The sequence below is a fragment of the Dendrobates tinctorius genome, unplaced genomic scaffold (assembly GCF_039654945.1).
Source record: "Dendrobates tinctorius isolate UK_male_01 unplaced genomic scaffold, ASM3965494v1 ptg000070l, whole genome shotgun sequence".
NCBI lineage: Eukaryota > Metazoa > Chordata > Amphibia > Anura > Dendrobatidae > Dendrobates > Dendrobates tinctorius.
In genome coordinates, this window is record NW_027361738.1 from 27,671,827 (window position 1) to 27,681,672 (window position 9,846).

Genomic DNA, 9,846 nt, shown 5'->3' on the forward strand with positions numbered 1-9,846 from the left:
GGAAATTCACATGCACTTTAGCCACAATGATGAGACTCAACTTTATCTTGTGTATTAAAGCATCTAATGAGCGTGTGTAAAAGTCATTGTGAAAGAGGGGGAGCAGAGTCAGCTGCCTCTGATGATAAGGAGACTGCTGTTTACCCTTCCTGAAAAGTCAGGAAGTTAAAATCTAAAATAGCCCCAGGAGACACTGCAAAAACTGCAAGATTTTGATTTTTAATTAAGATATTTTAATGAAAGAAAAAAAACTTGCCAAAAATAATATAAGTAACACAAAAACCTGTTTTAAGTAACAGGTCATTTTCTGATATAAGCGTCACACTAAAGACGTTTTCCAGGAATTGGAATGAGATAACACCCCACTGTATATAGCGTCTGTTCCCGGCAATACAGAAGCATCCACCCTTTTGTGAGACACAAGTTTAAATGAATGTGAAGGATAACTAGTCAGCGTCACGGATGGGGAAACGCTCTGAATGAACGTAATCTGGCACAATATGTTATCCAATTCAGCTTCTCATAACTGTAAGTGTGGGTTTAATAAATTCCCCGAGTATGTGTGCCCAGATCTTTGGGGACGTATTGTACTTGTGTCTAATTCGTGTTTATACACAGATCTGGCTCCTAAATTAAACTTCATAATCAGCACTCATGAAAAGTAATTCGCAGCTGCAGGTTGCAACAGGTGCCGCTAAAAACAATTAGTCATTTGGGTGTGTAGATATCTGAAGCACCTCCAGTGATCTCATAGGACTTCTGCAGACTATAATTAAACAGGGGATGTACAAGTACAGTACAAAACAAATACACACTGTTATTCCCTGTACACTCATGAAGAACGCTTACCAAAATAAGAGCTACCAATAAATAATCCTAGTTTTTTAATTGCATTGCAGTTCAACTGTGTGTTTATATATACTGTATATACATGTATGGGTTTTTTTTTTCCCACTTAGACCTTTAAGAAGGCAATCAACATTTCATGTTCTTCAGCGTTATTCTTTCTGGTTCTCTAGCAATGTGCAAACTACACATTCAATTAAATTGGGTAATGCTTAATTTCTCCTCCACTGGTGAGATACTGATTTTCCAGGTTCCCTCTCAGACTACAGATGATCAATAGGGTCTTTAAGGAAACATTCTTCCAAGTAGAGCTTGTCCAAAGGTCGACCACAGGGCAAACTGTAAGCAACTAGTGCAGCTTGCTGAATACTAACATCGTGTAATATACTCACTGTTGGGACTCTGCCCTTCTAGCACTTTTCATACAAGCACTTCAGCGCTGAAAAGAAAAAATCCGCTGGAGTGGTGCTTTAAAGAAGTGACATAAGACAGAACATGTGCGCAGCATTGCGGTTTTGACATTCCTGTGCATTCTTTCCATTTTATGGGGTGCTTTTTCAGGTGGATTCAGGTCAGTATCCACCTGAAAAAGACTTTGTGTGCACATACCCTTAGAGTAGAAGCCTAGGAGTAGTTTTAAATAGCTTTTTTTTCCCCCAGGGCCCTACATCGAACCATAAAATAAGATTGATTTTAGGCATTGGAGATGTTGTTCAGGCATCTAATATTGATAATAACAGATTGGTGGGTTTGTGACACCCAGCATCCCATTGATCAGCTGTTATTAGTGCCTGTGGTGGAACCGAGTAGCATCTGCTGCTGGGTACTGCAGATCAGCTCCTATTCCAGCAGGAGAAATCCACAGTTAGCAGTATACACTTTGATAGGAACTGAAGGAGTTAAATTGAGTTCTGTCTATGTTGCATTCTCTTGTTTAAAACCTTATCTGTTCTTCGAGGAGATGTCTCAGACATCTCCCTTGTGAACCAAGGTCAAATACCTCTGCTTTTTCGCCTAAATGACTTTCTTTGTCTAAAACAAGTTGTAAAATCATTTGTACTGCGCATGTCTGTAAAATGTTTAAATTCTTTACTATAAAAGACGGAAGCCTAACTGATAAGCCAGAGGCGTCTTGGAGGCATCCTGAGTGGTATTATACAGCTGGTGTCTGTGTAGTTCTTCTCGATGGAGCTGATTTAATTAGAGACATATGATGCTTCACACCTAAGAACATCGGTCCTTCAGATGAAAGAGTAATCTGAGGGATCCCGACAGTTTCCTGGCGCCCGAAACAGGGACCTGATATAGGCACCTCTCCAAGACTACCCGATCTACAGACCACTCCAGTTACTGATGAAATTGTGAACAGCAGACCTAAACACCTGGCCAGGTAAGAGATCAATTTTTCTCTTCTCTGCTCTTCATAATCTATCATTATAACTAAGGTCCGTATAAAGGGGAATCTAGTAGAGGAGGGGGCCGTAAAATCAGGTCCATATAAGAACTCTGAGGAAATCGGGTGTGACACGCATATGTAATTTCTGCTCGAATGAGAGGTTACTGTAGGTTCTGTCTGTGCACAGCTATTTTTAGAAAAAGAGCTGATGCAAATCAAAATGGGAGAGGTCTGACATTATGGAATATAAGGCTGGGTGAACAGTTCATACTGCGCAGCCCGGACGGACAAGTTTTTCACAATAGACGGTTCCGCACTAGGAATAGAGGAGGTTGTTGAATGGCTACTTTGATTTGAAAGGTTGTGGAAAGTAGACAAATAAGCTGCACAGTAGGTATTCGTTCAAAGAGTGGTGATATTGCCTAACTGGGTCATGTGACAGCGTCCTTTCGGGGAGGTCACCGCCTAAGCTTAAATCAACACCCTTTACGAATAAACCTTGTGACAGATAAGAGTGTGACCGAATGAGCACAGGACCGTGAAATGAGCCTGTGACAGGATATGACTGAAGAACCCCAGTAGATGGATACTTTATTTACAATCCTGTGTGTTGTGGGAGTATTTCTGTTCGGATGCTACATAGCATATAAGTACACGAAACACGTAGTACACCGAGGAACAGACACTCCATTTAGCCTGTTAGCACCTTAGGAAGAAGGTAACGAGGTATAGTAGAGCCTAGTCTTGAGCTTACCCAATACACCACCTAAGGCAGGGGACTAACAGGAAGACAACAAGAGAGACAGGATAAGAATAAAAGATAAGATGGGGAACAGTCAGGGAAAGATACCTGAAGAAGGAAATCGGTTATGTGATATAATTGAGGATAGATATGGAAGTAGTGCAGCAAAGAACCTGGAAAAAGTATTAATCAAATCCAAAGTGCAAGATAGGCAGGCTGTGTGAATCCTTGTATATATGTCTATGAGAACCTCTGAATAAGATGAAAGATGAGTAATTGAGTAAAAAAAAATCAGTGAATGAGCACGTATGAATGAATCATCACACATCATTTTTGTGTCAAGAGATTTGTGACCTTTCTAGTTGTGGTGGAATCCCGGACAGATGCGTTATAGATATTTCAAATCTACATCTGAGACTGAATGAATTGAGTAATGATATAGTTCGTGTTATATGTGGCATTACATTGTAAAGTTTCCTGAATGCATTTGGCCAGAAAAAGGGCAAGGCATGGTTAATCTCATTATACAGTTATCTGCCCTTACAGTGAAATCCCGTGATTTTGAGTTTCTTTGTAGAAATTGATTTTGATAAGTCTAAAGAACTACAGAATTCTGTGAAGGACGACGCTGCATTCTGATGGGAGGGGGGAATGATACCGCTGCGTAGTTTTTCTTCTCCCTTCGCTCTTATCTCTGCTGAGTGTGAGCTGTGCTCAAAATTCTCTGTAATTCTATCCGTAAGGTACACGCTGAAAGATTTGTGCATTTTAAAGCAACAGTACTTAATTGAAGATTGGAAGTTAAAAGTAAGATTTGGTGCCTAATTTAGAAGGGAATTGTAAGTGATTGCTTGGTCATTAATGTGTTTGAACCTGCTTCTAGTTGTGTGATTGATTTGTATAGCAAATTGTGTCAAATTACAAGAGACAGAGAAGGAAGGAAGCAGTAAAACAAGTGGGACAAACATTGAAAAAGGCAAAAATACCAGAGTGTGAATGTTTGGATGTACAAAAAGGCACAGACAAGGGAAGAAAATAGCAAGTGAATAAATGATGCTTGAGAATGTGCAGCAGTATGGAAGGTGTATTATGAATGTTTGATTGACAAAGTGTAACCAGAGACCCAGACAAAACAGATGGACTTGTAAACACTGTGGTCAGACTCAGACAAATCCAGACTGAATAGCTACTTGTGTGACCTGTGCTACTGACCTAAGAGAATTGCACTAAATCCTATCCAGACAAGATCATAAGAAGCTGACATAATAGTGTGGATAGTGGTTAGTGGGGACATTGGCCCTTGAGGAGTAAGCTGACAGTAGACATCAGACGGCCAACCCCATCAGGACCTAGAAGTGTGACTAGAATAAGAAAGATACAGGTGTATTATCCCTGGAGCCCCTCTGACCAGCTAGCTTTGCTGAAGCAGCTGCCTGCCCCTGAAGACCAACCATTCCCGTTTTACAGACACATAAAGGAAGTACAGCAGACATATAAGTGTACCTGGGCAGACCTAGAGAGTTTGGTGAGTTTAAAGGCAGGTGACGCACTAGATCATATAATTAAGACACACAGATGTGACAAAGAATCAGGCTTGGGGCATGGATGATAAATCTGCACGATCTGGGGAGACGTACTGTGAGTCACTAAGACAATGGGCTGCAGTGGAACAATCAGAGCAGTCTGTACTCCTGACTAATGTGACACAGCAAAGAGGAGAGAGAGTAGAGATATACCTTGGACGGTTACAGCTGAAATGGGCAGACATGGGGTACATTTGCATAAACCCACTTGATGTTAGAATACTGGTGAATGCATTCATTGACGGTATGAACAAAGACTTACGAGACGCAGTACAGACAGCCAGACCTGAATGGAGACATGTAGATCCGAAAGACCTCCTTAAGGTAGCTAAAGAAATTGAGCAAACAAGGATAATAAAACGACCTGTCATGTATGCTGGAGCACAAGGAAAAAAGTGGAGACGTAATAGGGAAGGCATGTGAGATGACACTGACGATCCATGCCATACTCCTACAAGTTCAACCAAAACATCTGTCTATGGCCAGACAGCTCCGACTTGAGTGTGCTCTACTAATTCCTGAGTATGTCACTCCTCAAAAGATGTAACGTTCTGAATCCAGCCACCCTCCTGCCTGTGGATTCAGAAAAGGGGGAATTGGTGACCGTATTGGCAAGTGAGGAAGGATACTTTGACATGACGCATGAACATGTCTGCATAGAACTGATGAGTCAGGAGACAGTTGGGTTTGCACACATTCATGAAAAACCTGTTCCTAATGCAGACTTTGAGTTTCTTTTTTGTAGATGGCCCCAGATACCACCAGGATGGACGATTCTACACTGGGTATGCAGTAGTATCCTCACATGTCGGCGCAGGAGGCAGAGTTGAAGGCACTCACTGAGGCGTGTAGAGCCGCTGCAGGTAAAGTCGCTAATATTTTCACAGATTCGAAGCCCATTAAAAATGCAGAGCTGGTGAAACAATTGATGGAGGCATTGATGTTACCAGTCCAGGTTGGCATTGTCAAGGTAAAAGCACACACAAAGGTGACTCCGTGGAGGTAGAGGGCAATAGAAGGGCGAACGAGGCTGCTAAAATAGCACAAGGCGGCCTAGAGAGAGCAGTGGACGGTGGCGGGGAGTCAGCGTATTCCAGCCACATTGGGTCTAGATGTCCTGAAATCCCTCCAGCAAAAGGCTGCCCAAACAGAGAAGGTACACCGGGGGAGACTGGGAGCTGAGCTGAACTCAAATGGAGTATGGGAGAATAAGGATAAGATGTGCCCACCAAAGTCCCTGTTCCCAATCATGGCGCAAGCAGCACATGGCCCCAATCACACCTCAAAAAGTCACATGTGTGCCATGGTAGATGCCTTCTGGATCGCTCCTGGTTTCAGTTACGCAGCCGCGAAACTTGTACAATCATGCCTCATCTGTGCACAGCACAACCCAGGTAAAACAGTAAAAGTCCCTAAGAAAGCGACACCTAGGCCTCTCTACCCGTTTCAGAGACGGCAGATTGACGACATACAGCTACCAAGGTAGGAGTGTATGCAAATATCCTAGTATGTGTAGATCTCTTCTCTGGATGGCCAGAGGCCTACCCGGTGAAAACGGCTACAGCTCGAGCCACTGCAAAGAAACTGGTGATGGAACTAATACCACGATTCGGTGTCCCTGAAACAATTGAATCAGACAGAGGTACACACTTTACTGCTGAGGTAATGCAAAATGTCATGCAAATGATAGGTGTAGAACAGGCATTTCATACACCCTACCACCCACAGAGTTCAGGGAAGGTAGAAAGAATGAAAGGGACACTGAAATTGAAAATACAGAAAACCATGGAGCAGACCCATAGACCATGGCCAGAGTGTCTCCCATTAGCATTATTCTCAGTAAGGTACACACCCACGGGGAAAACTAAACTGTCACCCTTCGAGATACTGTTTGGAAGACCACCAAACACAGGGTTGTACTACCCACAGGTCTTAACACTCAATGTGGATAATTTGACAAGTTATGTAATCCAGTTGCAAAAGCATTTAACTCAAATGCATTCTCTAGTTTTCTCTTCCACTCCAGATCCAGATAGTGTGGAAGGAATCACTGTCTACAACCTGGTGATTACGTATATGTCAAGAAACACTCCAGAAAGACCCTTGAACCCCGATATCAAGGACCTTACCAAGTACTCCTAACAACGCCTACTTCTGTTAAGTTGGAAGGAAGACCAACCTGGATCCACGCATCGCATTGCAAACTAGCCACAGGAATTAACAAAGCATAAGAGTGCATAATGTTTTGGTTTGGTTTTGTTGCATTATCTGTAATAATGGTAGCTGCGTGGGACAATCTAAATTCTCCAATGTCCTTGAATAATAAGTTTATACAACATCATGAAAAAATACTAAATGATTGGTCAAAAGACACTCAGTCTCCAGCAGATTGCTGGATCTGCACACATTCACCAGTATCGGCCACTAGTATTCCGTTCCTTGTTATTCCTATGCCACCCGAGGAATTATTTGCCTGGACCAGTTGTTCTGATACACTTGCTAATAATGCCACAAATAATGTGAAGTTATGGAACACAACTGTTGGAATACCTATTGTGGGATGGGTAGGATACCCTTGGTGGCAGGGTAATCTTTCAGGAAGTAATACATACCTTCAATATCTGGCATATAAAGGGGGGGCTTGGGTACCCAGGAATAGAACTCGATTAACCTACCTGGGGCAAATTCCAATGTATGGCCTACAAGTTAGTTTTAATGTAACTTCCCACTCTACTGATGCCTTCAAACCAATACTGCTAGAAAGAAGGTTGCATAATACGTCCTGGGAGTATTCCAATTTATTTCCCCAGGGCAATAATGAAACTTGTTTTAATATTTCAGGTAATATACCTTGCAACGAGTCATCTGGATATGAGAAAGGAACTCCCACCTGTGGAAATCCCGATGTAGGGTAGTGTAGCCCTTTAGGACAACTTCCAAATTGGTGTATGCTTCAGAATGTATCTGCGTTCATAGATTTAGTTCATAGACTGGTATTACAACATTCAGCCCTATGGGACCTACCTAGTGACATGTTCTGGGTATGTGGAGACAATGCATATAAATGGTTGCCAGTAGGGGTAAAAGGTGCTTGTACTCTGGGTCGTTTGACTCCAGCTACCTTTGTTATTCCGAATGACCAGTTGAATACTCAGAGCATACCTAAACACACGTTGTACAAAAGAGCTGCTGACAATACACCTCGCCTCTCTGGGAGACCACATATAGTGCAGATGAGTGTGGCTAATAAAATTGTCAGCTCTATTTTTATTTATCCTATGATTACTCAAATGTGGGATAAATTAGTCAGGGCTACAGATTACTTAGATGACCAAATATGGGATATATTGGATATATTGAACACCACCGTTGCTGTCCAAAATCATTGTTGTTTGTATCTTTGTAATATATGTGCTATTGAAACTTGTTTTTTGGTGTATCTCTGTATGCAAGAAAAGATGTAGAAATAGATAAGGAAGTTTGACTGTAAACAACAAGAATTTAACTATTATTCCTTTGAGTCCTAGATTGACATCTCATTTCTGGCATGAAGGAGCGTACTCTTGCAATGATGGACGTGGCTTCAGTATCTGGGGGATGGAGAAGGTAGAAGACCTGTCTCCCTTGGGCAACCCGTCGGCCTGGGATAGTACCTGGTGAACGAGCCACTATCCGCTGTTGTTGCAGGATCCAGTGTTCCAGATTGTGGAAAATGAAGATGTCAAAGGGGGGAATGATAGGAACTGAAGGAGTTAAATTGAGTTCTGTCTATGTTGCATTCTCTTGTTTAAAACCTTATCTGTTCTTCGAGGAGATGTCTCAGACATCTCCCTTGTGAACCAAGGTCAAATACCTCTGCTTTTTCGCCTAAATGACTTTCTTTGTCTAAAACAAGTTGTAAAATCATTTGTACTGCGCATGTCTGTAAAATGTTTAAATTCTTTACTATAAAAGACGGAAGCCTAACTGATAAGCCAGAGGCGTCTTGGAGGCATCCTGAGTGGTATTATACAGCTGGTGTCTGTGTAGTTCTTCTCGATGGAGCTGATTTAATTAGAGACATATGATGCTTCACACCTAAGAACATCGGTCCTTCAGATGAAAGAGTAATCTGAGGGATCCCGACAACTTGGAACAGAAAGAAAATGTCTAGACATATACTGTATCCTAAAACTTATATGTATGTGTTTGTCATTTTTACATATTGATATTGTGATAAATCGGCTCAATCAAATAGTCACAGGAATGCTTCAAGTTTAAATTTTCAACTAGTTTATTAAAACAGGCTTCATAAACCAGTCTAAACAAAAGAAATAGACACATTCATTCTTCTCAACACAGACCTGTGGGGTTCGTCTGCACAGGAAACAGGGTTCAGGTCTGTTTACCAAGAGCCCAGCTCTAGAGGTCAGCTCCCCTACAGAGTACACAGAAAAAAGTCCAAAGGCTTCACTTTTAGGTCCTGGACTCCTCCCTAACTAAGGTGGAGATATGGTGAACAACTGTCCCGCCAACCTCTACAGCTGTACATAATGGACCTAGCCCTGTCATGGCTGATTAACCCCTCTCAACACATAATATGCTGGAGCAAATCTTCTAGGCTTACATCACTAAAGCTAATAAACCTCAATGAAATATATCTCCCCACCAGGACATTACCAGTGATTACAATACATTTCTACTGTATTGAAATATTTGACCTTCAGAACTTTGTTGAAAAAAGACAACCCCTCTGAAAAGTATACATAAAAGTAATCCAAATTTATAGAATAGCAGTAGTCAACAGTGGATATTTCAAAATGTATAAGTTTGCAGAGTATATGTTTAGTTTCTTTTGATATAGTCTGCATGTCAGTTGTGTATCTTTTTGTTCCACATACAGTCGTACTGCTGCATTTGTTTTTAGCAGTATTATATTTTATTCATTACATATGAAAAAAGTGGTGTGAACGTAGCTTCACAGACAGGTAAGATGTCATGAAGACGCATAGCTAAAATGATTCAGACATGTGATTAATCTAGTAAATTCCGACATTCCCATGAACCTATGTTCCCAGACACAGCTGTGGAATGTGAAAGAAGAGTGATGTCTCCTACACCAGGCAGGAAGTGCGGTGAGAGGAGCGCTGCTGTGTGGAGTTTAGTAATGGGGTCAGGCCAGAAGCGTAGTGGTCGTGGCGGATGTTGTCCATTCATGACATCAGCATGACCTTGGAGAGCTAAGGTCAACACAAGCAGCAGACGGGTGCACAGGCTGCTCCTGAAATGTGAGTTATCTA

General features: G+C 41.8%; 1 long non-coding RNA gene across 1 annotated transcript; it reads left to right on the plus strand.

The window, feature by feature from the left end:
- Positions 1-1,745: 1,745 nt before the first annotated feature.
- LOC141095480 (uncharacterized) lies at positions 1,746-8,578 on the plus strand. Its single transcript, XR_012233399.1, has 2 exons — positions 1,746-6,800; positions 7,409-8,578. It is a non-coding gene; the product is annotated as an uncharacterized lncRNA (long non-coding RNA).
- The last annotated feature ends 1,268 nt before the right edge of the window (positions 8,579-9,846 follow it).